This window comes from Corvus brachyrhynchos, unplaced genomic scaffold, assembly GCF_000691975.1.
Source record: "Corvus brachyrhynchos isolate BGI_N302 unplaced genomic scaffold, ASM69197v1 scaffold101, whole genome shotgun sequence".
NCBI classification, from domain to species: domain Eukaryota; kingdom Metazoa; phylum Chordata; class Aves; order Passeriformes; family Corvidae; genus Corvus; species Corvus brachyrhynchos.
The window spans coordinates 18,276,248-18,290,643 of record NW_008237239.1 but is presented as its reverse complement, the minus strand read 5'-3'; the positions used below and the strand labels follow the sequence as shown (position 1 = coordinate 18,290,643).

Below are 14,396 nucleotides of genomic sequence, written 5' to 3'. Positions count from 1 at the left end.
TGAGCGCCCAAGTCTTTCACAGTTCAAGGAAAAGATAATTGATATAGTTGAAATACAATTGGTATAATTGAATAATGATTAATTAATTAATAATTGGTGAAGAAATAGTAGTCAGAACACCACAGTAAGTTTGGAAAAATGACTCTGCTCCCTTTTTGGGGGCTGGTGTGATTGATGTGAGGTCATCTGTGGCAGAGTAATGTGTTCTCTGTGTTCCTGCTAGCTGTATTAGTATTAGATCACAGCAAGGGACATCAGAGTTTGGAATCAGAAAAGTGTTTCCAGGGATGAGGATAGCAAAGCAGCAGACCAAATTACTTGGGCAAGAAATGAATGTCCTTTTTTGGAGGTTCTTAAAAAGCAGTATAAAAAATGGTGTCATTCCTGTCCCTGGCCTCAGATAGTCTGTCAAAGGACATGTTTGGCGAAGGTTTCTGTAGCACACCGACAGAAGGGTGGAAGGACATCTCTAGAGACCTGGCAAGTCTCCTCATTTTAGGCTTAGAATCTTTCCTGTCATGGATCCACAGAAGTTGTGTGCAGTGTCTGTTGGAAACTGAGTCACATCATGCCAGGGAAGAGAAGGAAATCCTTTAAAATCCAGGTAGTTCCCAGGAGAGCAATTTTTCTCCAGGAAACCAAGGACACAGGTCTGGCACTTTTCAGTCCAATGTGACTTCCTTCTGACTCTGGTTGGAGTTTGCTGTCCAGGGGAGACAAGGGGAAATGTTTCAAGTTAGGGTGAGTTTAGGGACATATGTTGGAAGACTAGCATATGCTGGCATGCATCTGTGTGGGAATATCCACTGGCAAAAAAAGCCAGAGCTCTTCTAGAGTGGGAGAACTTGCTTCATCATTTATTTACATGCTTCAACACTTGCATTTTGATGAGGCTTAGATATTTCATGTATTTGCCAGAACAAACACAGCAGAGGGCTCTTCTAAACTGTTGATGAAATCATTGAAGGGGCTTTGTGTCTACTTGTGATTTTCCACTTCTTTGAGTTTCCTTTGAGATGTGAACCTAAAATCTGGCACTCATGGGCACCATGTGCCTTTGTGGTGGTCTTGGGAGCACTGCTTCTCCATAAAATGATGTCTTCATCCCATCCAAGCACAGATGTTTGTTTGTCTATGACAGGTATAGTATCAATGATATTGACTTGTTGAGCCATCCAAGTCATGCTTTAATGGAAATTCTTTAAGGAAGTTACAAATAGTTCATTGCAATACACTGGTTCAGCAAAAACTGCAGTAAAACCTTTGGGATAGAGATTGAATGACAGAAATAAGTGAGTTATGTGTGGAGGGGAAATGAAAAGCATTTTTTATGGCATATGGCAGTGGTTACTAAGCCTTATGGCTTTGTCAGCAGTCTCAGGATGTTGTAGGTTTTTTTTTTTTTCCTTAAAAGCTGCTGGAAGAAAGATATTGCATAAGAAACTCCATTTTCTAATTGAAAAAAAAAAAAATTCTAACCCTCATGGTTGCTTAGAAAAACATGAAAACATGAGCTGAATGTTCCAGATAGGATGTTGAAATCATAACCAAACAGAATGGAAAACTTGGTTCATAGCTTTATACTCCAGACAGCAAACAAACAGCCTTAGATTGGCTTAGAAATCCTGCAGTTTGGAAATGTATCAATGTCTGACTTTTGGGACCTGACTGCAGGCATGAGGGCACATGTGATTTTGGAATCAGAGTTTAGTCTCTTTTTCATTAACAATACTGACTTTTATAAAAAGTAAATACTTCTGTAAAACAAAATATATTTTTTTAATATTTCTCTGATGAGAACACTTCTTTTTCCAAACTTTCTTTAGTATTGCTTGCGTCCCATTTTGTCTCTTGTTTTGTTCCTCAACTAATTTTGTTCTGTTCTGAGTTGAGTATTTAATCCTGAACCTTTTTTGGTTCATTCTTCTTTCCTTCTGGACTTCAACGTTTCTGTCCGGAGATTTATATTTGGTTAGGTTTTGATGTTGACCTCAGATTTGGTGTTTTCTTCCATCCCTCATTTTGGTTTCACCCTGTTCTTTGCTTTCCAGCTTTGTTTTGAGCAGGTGCTGTAAAATCCCACCTTGGGTTGTGGGTGATGTTCCACCTGGATGTTGCCTTTTACCAGCTGAGCAGGGGATGTTTCCAGGTGGCTCAGTGCAGCCACCCAAAGTCACATTTGAGCTCATCTTCTTGTGACTGGGAAAGCTGTTGCCTTATTTCGTTTTCCCAGAGGAGATGACTGAATTTTTGGTGAAAGACATGCACAGTGCAGGAATTCCCAGAGAGGGAATTACAGTTCTCCAAGCAGAACTGGCCCTGAGAGTCTGTAGTGGCAAACTTTGTGGCTGCACCTCTAGTTAAGCAGTTGGGTGGTGTGAAAGAAGTTGGAGGATGAAAAACATTCTCTCTGTCCCCTACTGTGTTTAGACCTGGATCATCCATTGCTTAGGATATACAAAGTACTGTCCCTGGTGTGATTTTTTTTTTCCAGATGTTTTTTGTTACTTTGTTAAGGTAAGAGTAAGATCTGCAGCTCTGGGCATCATATACATGAGATAGAAATGTCTTAACCATAGACAGACTTGCTAGATCTTACTCATCAGAGTCCTTGTCTTCAGAACCCAAGTGTTTGTATCTATCATCCTGTAGTTTATCCTGTAGTAGACCCCTGGCTGTCCAAGGCTTCAAGGCCATATGGATAATTAGCAGTCAAGCTCTTACATTCTATCTAATTCAGGCTTTTCCCAGTATTACTGACCTCATATGGCCCTGTTTGTGCTGGATGCAAGGCAAGGGCCAAACCATACATTAAACAATGTATGTCAGGCTGCCAGAAGGTTGGGGCAGGGGTAGCTTTACTCCCCTTTTAAACCAACATTCCTTTGAGCCATACATCAGGTCATGCCTCAAAACACTTACCTGTGTTTGCCAGCCTTTAATAGGTGGTGAGCACACACATTTCAGAGGAAGTTGTTGGGTGGTATACGGCGATTAGAAGCGCTTGAGCATGCAAAGAGAGAGATAGACAGTTAGAGATGACATGGCCAGGTCTATAAATATCTGTAGCATTTGCTGGTCTCCAGAGCAACTGGAGGCGACAAGGCCTTTTCAAAACATTAATTTCTGAGTTGCTACCTAAAATTCCTAAGTGAGGACTTTGTAGAAAGCATCACCTTAGAATGGAGCTGGTGGTACTCAGAATTCTTGCTGGAGCAAGTAGAAGATGGAGGTTTGGAAGAAAAGGAGACTACCTTTGCATGCATCCTGAGATGTGTGTGAATTCAATGACTGAAATGGAGGGAGCCCAGTGGGAACACAGGAACAGTACTGAACCCTTGTCCAAATGTGTCAGGCCAGATGGGAAGGAAGCTCTGAGAAGATGGCTTGCTAGCTTTTATGTCTCCTGGTAGCCCCCAGTGCACACATATTTTTGGAGGTATATCTCTGAAGCAACCAGAAAAGTCGAAAAGATACTCCCCAGATAAAGGAGAAATGTGGGTCCTGTGTTCCCTAGTTTTCCAACAGGTGTCAAGGACAGGTTTGGAAAACATTTGCCTTGGCACGTTGCAGACAGGACCGTGGCTGTGGGGATTTGCAGGCGATGTGACCTCACCTGTGACCCCAGAGGCCTTTACAAAATCTGGCATCTCCCTGCATTACTTCCCCTTCTGTGCCTGGTTCGTCCTGACTCCTCTGCACTTGGCTTTGGGGATGTTGTGTTGCAAAGATTACCTCACCAGAGAACATTTCTGCGCTTCCTCACAGCCATGCCCCAAGTCAGGGTGTGGCTGGTTGCCATGTTTCCTGGTTTGTGTTTATTGCTGCAGAGCCACTGCTTCCTTCTAGCCTTGTCTGGCACCATACTCTTCACTGTGGGCTTGCACTCCACATAAATAAAAGGTCTCCCTGGGACTGTCTGTGGGGAGGCTCGCTCAACCTGACCCAGGTGAAGGGGTGCACTGAGTCTGGCTGAGCCACAGGGCTTACTTATCCTACTGTAAGTGGCCACTTGCAGCATCCAGGAGGGTTGCCTGACTGCTAGGGAGGGCAAGAAGGGAAAGAAGGCAATTTCCTGGCCATGCTGTGAATTTTAGAGGAAATACCAAGGATTTTGGGTGTGGATACAAATATGCTGCTAGCAAGAATTTTTCTTGCTTCTTTTCAGTCCCACGAGAGACTTTTCTCTCTCAGGGAAGATATTAGCAGAGTTCTATAAACTATGAACACCTGTGACCTTGCAGAGCTTTGTTTATGGTACAGTAGAAAAATATTTTGACAATGGATGTTTTAGGATTTTAGCCAATCACCCCAGGGGGTGGCTGATCCTTTGACCAATTAGACTACTAAGAAAAAAGTTAAAAGAGTTTGTAAAATAATTAAATAAATCAATCTTGCTGCACAATTCCTGCCTGCTGGATCTGTCTTCTCCTCCCTACCACTGCGGGACACCGTGATATTTGGGAAAGCAGAATGACAGACTTCTATGCAGTGTAACACTTTGGACAGTGGAGTTCCAAGGAGTGCTCCATTGTCATGCAGTCAGAGGACTGAACTGGGAGGCTGGCCAGCGTTTTCATGGCTTGGGAAAGAGAGGGAAAGGAGGCACTTGCCAGTTTGTGTGGAGTATGTGTACCTGGCCCTGCTAATGATTGCTTGAGAACCCTATGTAAATAATTTAATTTCTTTCTTCCCAGCCTGGGACTCCTCTGTGAGCCTGAGACCAACTGTTGGTTTACTACTGCTTGGTTTTGTTCTTTCCAGAATCTCTAATCTCAGCTTTTTGGTGACTGCATGACTCCTACAGTGGCAGGACATTTTCACAATTGAAATCCAAGAGAGTGAACTTCACAACAGAGGATGGCTTGTTGAGGGGACTGGTTGGGCTATGCCCTTGAGTATGGATGACTGGGTTTTGGAGAAACAGCTTTCATGTGGGGTCAGGGTCAGAGAGGACTGCAGAGGCCTCTGTCTTCAGTGGGATCTCCCTTCTGCCACAGGCTTCAACTCCCACAGCACTGAGTCACACATGGTGACTGAGCTGGTTAGGCCTAGGCAGAGAGGGGAGGACAGCATGGGATCAGAGCTGGAGGCATCTCTCTGGACCCTGCATGATCCCCAGGCTAGAGTCAGAAAGGGAGCAAAACAGGGACAGCTTACAGGTCTCCCATGATTCTTTGGCTGCTCTCTCAGCCTCCTCTGTTCTTTGCAGGATTCCCTGCAAACCTCAGCTTCTGCTTCATGCAGAGGGCTGTGCTTCCCCTGGTTTTGCTTCCCTCGCAGTGAGAATCCTGGTGCTCTTTCTTCCCCAAACCCTCTGCTTGGGAATGTCCAGTTACACAGGCATTGTGTCTTAACGAGACTGATTCACTGACCACCCACATGGTTCCACCCACCCTTGGCTGATGCTCCCTCACACACTTGGCTATAGAAACCCCCTTAGAAGGGCCCCAGTGTTGCTCATGATGAAGCAGGTGGGGTTTCTGAGTTGTGTGTTTAAGGACTTGCAGAAGCAGGTGTTGGAGTCCCTGGGTTTCAGGCAGTGAGGTACCATGTAGATGTTTTCTGCATTTTTTTGGCAATGATCTCTACCATGGTAAGAGGTCTGCAACCTTCTTTTTATCCTCTATAGCATTCGTAATAGGAAAGATAAGGCTGTTTTAGTTTCTCTTGTGGTTCTGGAAACTGGGGCCCTACCACGTGCCTTCGTCTGGCTGTGAGGAGAGGGTGGCCTGGTTTTCACCTGGATTAAAACGCCCCTTAACCTTTTACAAGGCTGTGTCAGCAAATGAGTGAATTACAACCAAACTTGAGACTGTTGAGGTGACCTTGAAATACTGGACCCTTTTACAGCCAAAATCCTTCGAGGTGGGGGGAAGAGAGCCTGCATTCCTGACATTATTAAAGTGGATACTGTTAATTACATGTGAGGTTGGATTACTGCATGCATGGAGCGAGTCCTTGATGTTGACCAATCAGAAGTACATGAAATACACCTTTTAGTTTATTAACAATGATCTCCTGGGGGGACTCTCCCCCTGTGGCTGAAACAAAATATGCTGAGGGAAGAAAGAAATAAATAATAATGCTATTAAATGAGAGGTATTATGGCATATTTTCAATCTCTCACTCCGGATTTTGGGCCTTGAGTCAAATCTCATTCACTGTATTTAGCTATGTTGTGTTCTTGGGCAATAACCTTGCTTGTACTGGTTTTACAAGCCATCAGTTGTACTAGAAGTTCAATTAATGATCATATTGACAGCTCCCCAAATTCACAGTTCACTTCTCCAGGAAGGATCTGATCTTCAAGAAAAATGCAGGAAGACCCTACAGGACAAATCCTCACTCACCATAAGCTGACTTCATTCCTGTGAACTCCAAATGATTTCTGGGATTGTGGCGTGTAAGCACTGAACTCCTTGTTGGTGTCTGCAAATGCACCAGCATAGGAGGAGGAAGGAACTCTTCCCACTTTGAGTTTCAACTCACTGTGTAGCAGGAACAGCAAGATAAAGGCACGAGGGGCAAGGAGCAGAAATAATGGATTTAATGCACTGCCGTCCTGTCCACTGCTTTAGTTTCTCATCCAAGCAAAGTTTTATCCTGGAATTTGAAGGAAAAAGACAAGGTGTCTTTGTGAGGAGTTTAGATGAGTATTTGGGGGGAGAATTAAATTTTTTCTTGGGAAGCCAACAAAGGGTTCAGGAGACATGTCCTCATTGTTCAAAGTTAGCGATGCCTAAGGTATTACTCCTGCTTCTGCTGTTTGCATCAAGAAAGCATTACCCCACCTGAGAGAATGGCATTACATGGCTGCCTGTGTGTTTTCAAGCCCAGAACTGAAGTGCTGGGCTGTAAACCCTCCAGGCTTCCTCCTTTGTACCAACTCGGTACAGTGAGGCTCTTGCTTTGCTCAGCACAGCAGGACTTGTGGGTGGATAATGCTGCTTGATGCTGAAGTGGCTGTGATGTCCTTGTAATGACTGCCTCAAGGCATGCTCAGCTGCTCTCGATTTTCCCAGTGAAGTGCAGCCATGGTAATCAGGTCTTTTTGTTGTTGAGTGATTTCCTACGATGTAAAAAACTGATCAGCTGGAGTCCTGAAGTTCAACAGCCAGTATCCAAGTGCCCTATGGAATATTTCAACCTGACACCAAATGATTCAGAATAACTGGAAAAAAAATTAGCAAGTGTTAATGTGGTTATTTAATTCCACACCCAGCTGCCTAATTTAATTCTGTCCTCTCTGATTTTGGAGGTCCCCTGCACTAGAAAAGAGGAAGGGTTGAATGCATAATGTCAGTGCATTCTCCAGATGAGATTGCCTACCAAATCAGAAAGTAACACTCGAACAGCTGAGTGGCATTTGGGCTTTTAAAAATGTCTCAAGGATACAGGAGCACACGTAATTTTTGTTCCCCTTCCTGCTCTCACTCAGGTAGTGTTTTGTTTATTGGATAGGTGTCTGTGTGTGGATGGTTCTATTAGTTTACTCTTAGTCTAGTACAAAACCTATTTTGCATAAGTATATCTGCACACTACATGTTGCTGCTGGGCTGGTGCAGTGATGTATCATCACAGCCTTACGGATTTTGTTTCCCCTCAGACATCTCACAGTAATTTGCAGGGTTTTTTTCAGGTTCCAGCCCCTGGGACTCATGTGAACATATGCAAACTTTGCTATTCATTATACTACATTATGATCTCACTGCCAGTTTGATAGAGGAAAACTGGGAAATTTAACCTTGATTTATGATTGATGTATTTTAAAAAGGAGTCAAAAAGCAGATTAAAAAAGCATTTAGAGTGTATGGGGTTAGAGATATTTCAAAGGTAATCTCCTACCTGTAGGGAGCGTGATTATTTTTCAGTATCTGAGGTTTGCTTTCTCATTAGTGGGTGACGACAAAAGCCGTTGTTCCTCCTGCAGGCCCCGTTTCTGTCTGAGAGCCGTGCAGAGATTAGAGCTCTGCAGGCTGTGCTTTGCAGCCCTGCAGGAACCAGCCAAAGGCTGTTATCTTTAGACAAACGCAGATAGCAGCCCTGGAGGGGGAGGCACTCAGATAATGTGTGAGGGGCTGCCACAGTGGAGAATTTTCTGGGAAGTTCAACCAATCTCTGGAAGTGTGTTCAGAGAACAGCCCTGTGTACACGTTAGGAATTGCAAAGGGAGAGCAGGTGCCAAAGGCTGTGGAGTCTTCCTCACTGGAGATGCTCAAGAACAGTCTGGACACACTCCATGTGCTCTGGATGACCTTGCTTGAGCAGGGAGGTTGGACCAGATGACCCACTGGTTCCTTCCAAGCTGACCCATCCTGGGATTCTGAACTGTTGTTCACCAACACCATAGCACTGTGGCTGAGCTCTTAAGAATGAAACATCTGATCCATGCAGCTATTCCTACAGGAGCTGGACACAACTCCCCAGTAAACTGCAATGACACTAAAGCTTCCTTGTCTTTGCCCTGTTGCCATGTTCATCAAAGCCTAATTATTAGCCAGCTGGGAATCTGAGAAGGAATTTTATTTTTTCAATATTCACAATTTTATTTTTTCCTCCTCATGTTTACACATTTTAATTATTCCTGCTCAAATGAATCCAGGGCATTAAATCTGTTTTTTACAGATGTGTGTTATGTAGATTGCTGGGAGAATGTTGTGCAAGTCTTTGTGAGCAGCTCCATTGGTAAGTGTTGCCCTCCTAGGTTGTGAGACACATTTTTTGCTATTCCCTCCACCCTCTTAAGATTCTTTTTTAAGTGTGCTGTTGACATTTTATAGCTCTGTGTCATCCACTGTGTTAGGTGCTGTGATCTGGCTTTCTGTCTCTGCTTGGATGACAGAAACTTTTGAACTGAAGCAAACTGACTGCAGCCACTGGATATGAAGCAGTCATCTCACTCACAAATAACCACTTCTTTGAGTAAAAGCACTGCTCTGAAAGTGAGTCTTCACTTGTGCACTTGAGCTTGCTGAAACCTGAGGGATGGATAACTATAAATGTGGGCTGCAGCATGGCCTGTAGATTAACTGTGTGTTAATTAAATAATGATCATTGATGCAGTAATCTTATTTATGTGTGACAATACAAACTCTTCTGAAAGGCCCCTTCATGTTTTGGAGTGGGCTGGTCTTTTTGCGGGATGTGCATGCATAGAGCAGCGAGTGAGCAACTGGCAGGATGAATTTTGAGGTTATTCACGATTTCACTTCTTTCTTGAGGGAAAAATTTTAGTGGCCAAGTATCCCAGTTTGTGTGGTATGGGTGACTGGTTTTGTTTGCAAGCTACCTTGACAATTCCTCTCTTGCAATCATTAAACACAATAGGTGCTCCTGCCCCTTCCCATGCTTCAAATCCAACAAGCACAATGTAGAAAAGAGCTTAAGTGCTTCCTAATGAGAAGCAGTGAGGAATCCTGCTGGCAAGTCAGTCCCTTGAGAACAGGCTGTTCTCTGCACTCAGATGTTTTATAGATCCAAGTTTTGCTTCCCCATTCCCTGCAAAAAAGCCTTAACCAGGCAGAGTTTTGTGCTCTGAAATGCTGGGCAGACAGGAACTGTAACCACTTCAACACTTAGAACAGAGGTTGTACCTCTGGTTGTATATGGGGACTGTGAAAACATCCAGGCTGTGTACCACTGATTTGTCTTCCAATGAGAAATCTTTTATTTGAGAGCACAACAGTTGTCTCTTAAAAACAAAACAACAAAACCAAACGAACAATCAGACATACCTCCCCAACCCCAGAATGAAAAAAACCAAAGCAGTTGCGTCTGTCTGTGCAGTGCCATGCAATCCAAAGCAGTCTGGTACCTGGCTTGGCTCTGCTGGGATCACAGCAGGGGAGCTGACTTGAGCCAATGAAAACTTGAGGTCCTGGATGGCCTTTTAATTGTGTTCTTGCAAGGATTAGGGATTTGTCATCTTGCTCTTGAAAAAGGGCCTTCATCATAAATACGTGTACTTAAAGCATGATACCATGCTTAGTGAACACACAAATTTGTGCTATGTCCTGAAGCCCTTGGACTTTGAAGTATTGAAGTTACTCTACAAGCTGTTGCTGAGGGAGGAGAGAAATGATTTGATTTATGGAGAGAACAAGAGTGGTGTGACTGTGAACCAGCTCCTGGGGAGCTTGGGGGAACTCTGCATGGACACCATGCTACTGCAGAGGAAGCGCTTTCTCCCCCGGGCTTCCAGGGATCTGCAAAGCCTCAGCGCTCTACTCTTTGAATCCCAGTCTAGTATCCCAGCAGGCTGCTGGAGGGCCACTTTCAGCACAGCACACAAACATACGCTTCATTTTAGGCTTCTTCTTAGTCATGTGAAGTCACTGATAGTCCTCAGAAGCTAAGCTTAAACATGCACTTTTGTGCTTGAGATTGGATTTGAGACCAAGGACAGAACTCATTTTTTGTCAGCTCTGAATCAAAACAATTCCTGGGGATGAAAAAAGCATCTACTAAGAGCTAATGAATACAACTCTTATTGGCGTGGGCTTTTTGCAGGATGTGCATGCGAGTGAGCAACTGGCAGGGTGAATTTTGAGGTTATTCACAATTTCACTTCTTTCTTGAAGGAAAAATCTTAGTGGCCAAGTATCCCAGTTTGTGTGGTATGGGTGACTGGTTTTGTTTGCAAGCTACCTTGACGATTCAAAGCAAAGCTATCTCTCCTGCAGGCTGAGGCAAACAAATACATAAGATGAAGAATACAGAGGAAAAGAGAATGGCCAAATTATTTTTAGTAAATACAAGGTAATGTAGTTGTCAAAGGCACAGATTGCAGAAAATCTCTGGTGATAATTTTGAATATATGCCATTGCTGTGGTGGTATTTGTATTTCTCTCAGAGTAAAAAAAGGATGCTGCTGCAGAGGGATTTTTTGCTAAAACCCCCAGTGCACCAGTACTTCACTTAAACCAGCACCCACTATCAGTACCGTGGCTTCACTGTTTCAGTTGCACAATCTGACCATAACTGATTGCATGCAGTTATTTGAAATGCAGCTTTTCCTGCTGCCAATTACTTTGTTTACTGCTTGTGTGTAAACAATAATGCCTCCCCTCACGGGCATAAAGGCAGATTAACAGCAGTAATTACTAAGCAGATGTCTGCAAGTGAATACCCATTTCTTAGAGGGAGATTATCTTCTGCACTGGCATAAGGGAAAGGGATTCTAAGCAGGTGCTGCTGTCATCCCACAAGTGATGTGAGCAGCGTGGGGCTCAGCAGAGGGCTGTCTGGGTCCTGAATCACTGTTTGCAGGGTGATAATCATTGACCTACTTGAGATCAGTGCTGAGAGATGTTTGGCATTTAATTTGTAAAAGTGACCACCAGTGACTGAACAGCCCTCGGTGCTACCCGGATGTGGTTTTTGTCAATTGTTTTTTTCAGTTCCCAAGAAATCTAAGGCTGTGCTTTCAAGAGAACTCCACACCTAGACTGAGAGCCTGTGTTTCCCAATAGCTCTTTTCCCACGGAATCGCCTGAAAGGTGCAATCAGCACTAAGTGCTAAGTGCTAAGCTTATTTAGGCAGTCTTTGAACTTGAGAGGGGGTTCTTTAGTAATCCGGTTGTACTGCCAGGACTGAAATGTGTTCAGAGCAGCCATTTGGTGCCCTTGAAACCTCTCCTGGCATATACTGTTTTTCAGCTAACAACCACCTTGCAGCCTATCCAGAAAAGCCACTACTGGCTTTTGGCTTGTGGCAAGAGTTTGCCAGTATGTGAGGACCTGTGTACCTGCAGAAGAGATGTGGCTGTGTCCTGGTTCATTGGGCACTTTCAAATCAGCTATCTGGATTTCAGAGGCCACCCTTTTGAAGCTGAGAGACAAGACAGAGACCTGATTTTCTTTGTGTGGACAAGTCATGGCACTGCTTCCATTCCTCTCCTGAAAAAGAACGCCTCTGCATGCCAGAGCAGGGAGTGGTGATCATGAGTCTAAAAGGAAGGCAGAGACTCTGTTTCTCCAGCATCACTCAATAAGCTGATATGGGGCGGGTTCGTTTCTGTAAGCAGAGGACACTCTTCTACAGCAGTGAAATAGGTTTGCCTTTGGTATTGAATCACTCTCAGACCCAACTCATAAACTGCTGACTGTCTTGCTCAAGAGGCCTTTTTTTGGTGAGCCCCTGGGACTCATGTGAACATATACAAACTCTGCATTTGGTTCTGGCTGCCAGTTTGATAGAGGAAAACTGGGAAATTTAACCTTGATTTATGATTGATGTATTTTAAAAAGGAGTCAAAAAGCAGATTAAAAAAGCATTTAGAGTGTATGGGGTTAGAGATATTTCAAAGGTAATCTCCTACCTGTAGGGAGCGTGATTATTTTTCAGTATCTGAGGTTTGCTTTCTCATTAGTGGGTGACGACAAAAGCCGTTGTTCCTCCTGCAGGCCCCGTTTCTGTCTGAGAGCCGTGCAGAGATTAGAGCTCTGCAGGCTGTGCTTTGCAGCCCTGCAGGAACCAGCCAAAGGCTGTTATCTTTAGACAAACGCAGATAGCAGCCCTGGAGGGGGAGGCACTCAGATAATGTGTGAGGGGCTGCCACAGTGGAGAATTTTCTGGGAAGTTCAACCAATCTCTGGAAGTGTGTTCAGAGAACAGCCCTGTGTACACGTTAGGAATTGCAAAGGGGAGAAATCTCCACATTTAAAGACACTCTTTTCCTTAAGAACACAAGCCCCTGAGTTAATGTTTGTGCCATGAAAAGTACCCTGGGGACATGGCCCACAGCAACACTACCTGTGTGCCATCCTACTTCCATCTGCCATTTCTGTTGTCCAGGTCTTTATGGGCTTGATCCCACAAACCTTACCAAAGAATTCAATGGAGCATTTTACCTTTCAGTCCCACAGACACAGAGCTGTCCATATAACTGTCCAGCTGGACAATGACCTGGCTGACTGTACTTCACAGGATCTCTGTGCCCATACAGGTGGCAAGAAGCTTTGGCTAGAGGCTACAGAACATTTATTTAAAGGATTTTCTGCACATATGCACATATTGTAATGGCTAGAGTTGTAAAAGTGAAACTTTCATGTTTGACAACTATATTTTTGAATGGTGAAAGAGAGATGAGGGATGTCAAGAGGAAGGACAAGGAATGTAGCAGTTATCTGGAGAAATTAGTAAGCCTGGTGTCATAAAAATCTCAGCAGTCCTGAGTGAAACTGAAACACAGACAAAAAGGCAGATGAAAATATTTTGGATATTGCTCCAGTGGTGTTGAACCAACCACAAAAGAAGATGCTAACCCACTATTTTTCTGGTTATGCTGATAGCACACAGTATTACAACCTCTTGCAATATTATCATTAGTCTCCTGCTGCTTGGTAGATTCTTTAATTACTAGATTCTTTGGCCATCTGCTTATTCAGGAATTTCTGTTTTATATTTTTAAAAAAGCACCTCCGATAGAGCAAGATAGTTGCACCCCTGCACCCTTCAGAAACAAATGGGCAAAATGGAGTTTTATTTCATGAACCAGGTGCTCTTTATTCATCAACTGTAGAACACAATTTTTTTGCCAAGCCTTTTTTTCTCCTCATAATTGCTTTGTTTCAAGTCCTGATTTTGTGGGGTTTGGACTGGCAATAGTCAACAAATGCAGCTTGTTTCTGTTTGGGTGTCTGCAGGTGATTTTGGTGGTGTTCATCCAGGGGCTTTGAGCAGCCAGGTCTAGTGGAAGGTGTCCCTGTCCATGGCAGGGGGGTTGGAATGAAATGATCTTCAAGGTCCCTTTTAGCCCAAGCCATTCTATGATTATTTCTCTTGCTATAAGAACGACCCCAATGTCCTGTCAGTGTTGATAGCTCAGCTTGTTGCCAGCTGCAGAGGTTTTTCCATGCTGGAAAATGCTGGCATGCAGGCAGCCATTCCAGTCAGCAGACAAGCCCTTTCCATTATAAGGCAAGCTGTGGATATTCAGGTGCAAAACCTCCTCCTCTCTCAGCCTAACAACTCCATGAGGCCTTAAATCTCACCGGAGCTGGCTTCTCGTGCTGTATTTAAACTCCTGTCTTTCCAAACTTAGGGTTCCTGATGGGACGACGGAGATAATGTTGGTGTTTATGGGAGCAGACGGGAAGCGAAGCGCGGTTGGGGAGTCCGCCTCTGCCCCTCGAAGCGTAAGTGAGGCAACACCAGCGCTGCGGAGGCAGAGGTAGGAAATTACTCAAGGTGTTTTGTGCTGGGAACAACACCGGTACCTTAAAATGCTCTGTGGCTTTTATTTTCCCTCTACAGTAGACGGAAATAAGCACAAGAATAACCCACGAGGAGACAGAGTCTGGAAAAAGCCTCCAACCTCCCGTGCCCGTCCGGGAAAGCATCCTCCTCCCTCACTGTGCCCCCCGCGCCCCTGACCCTGTGGAAGCCCTCG

General features: G+C 44.2%; 1 long non-coding RNA gene across 5 annotated transcripts in view; it reads left to right on the top strand.

Annotated features, from left to right (window-relative positions):
* LOC108445622 overlaps positions 1–14,390 on the top strand; it is a 23,810-nt gene extending 9,420 nt beyond the window's left edge. For all 5 annotated transcript variants that reach the window (XR_001860561.1, XR_001860560.1, XR_001860563.1 and 2 more), the window contains 2 exons: positions 14,049–14,177; positions 14,261–14,390. This is a non-coding gene — a long non-coding RNA (uncharacterized LOC108445622). The remainder of the gene's footprint in view (positions 1–14,048; positions 14,178–14,260) is intronic.
* The last annotated feature ends 6 nt before the right edge of the window (positions 14,391–14,396 follow it).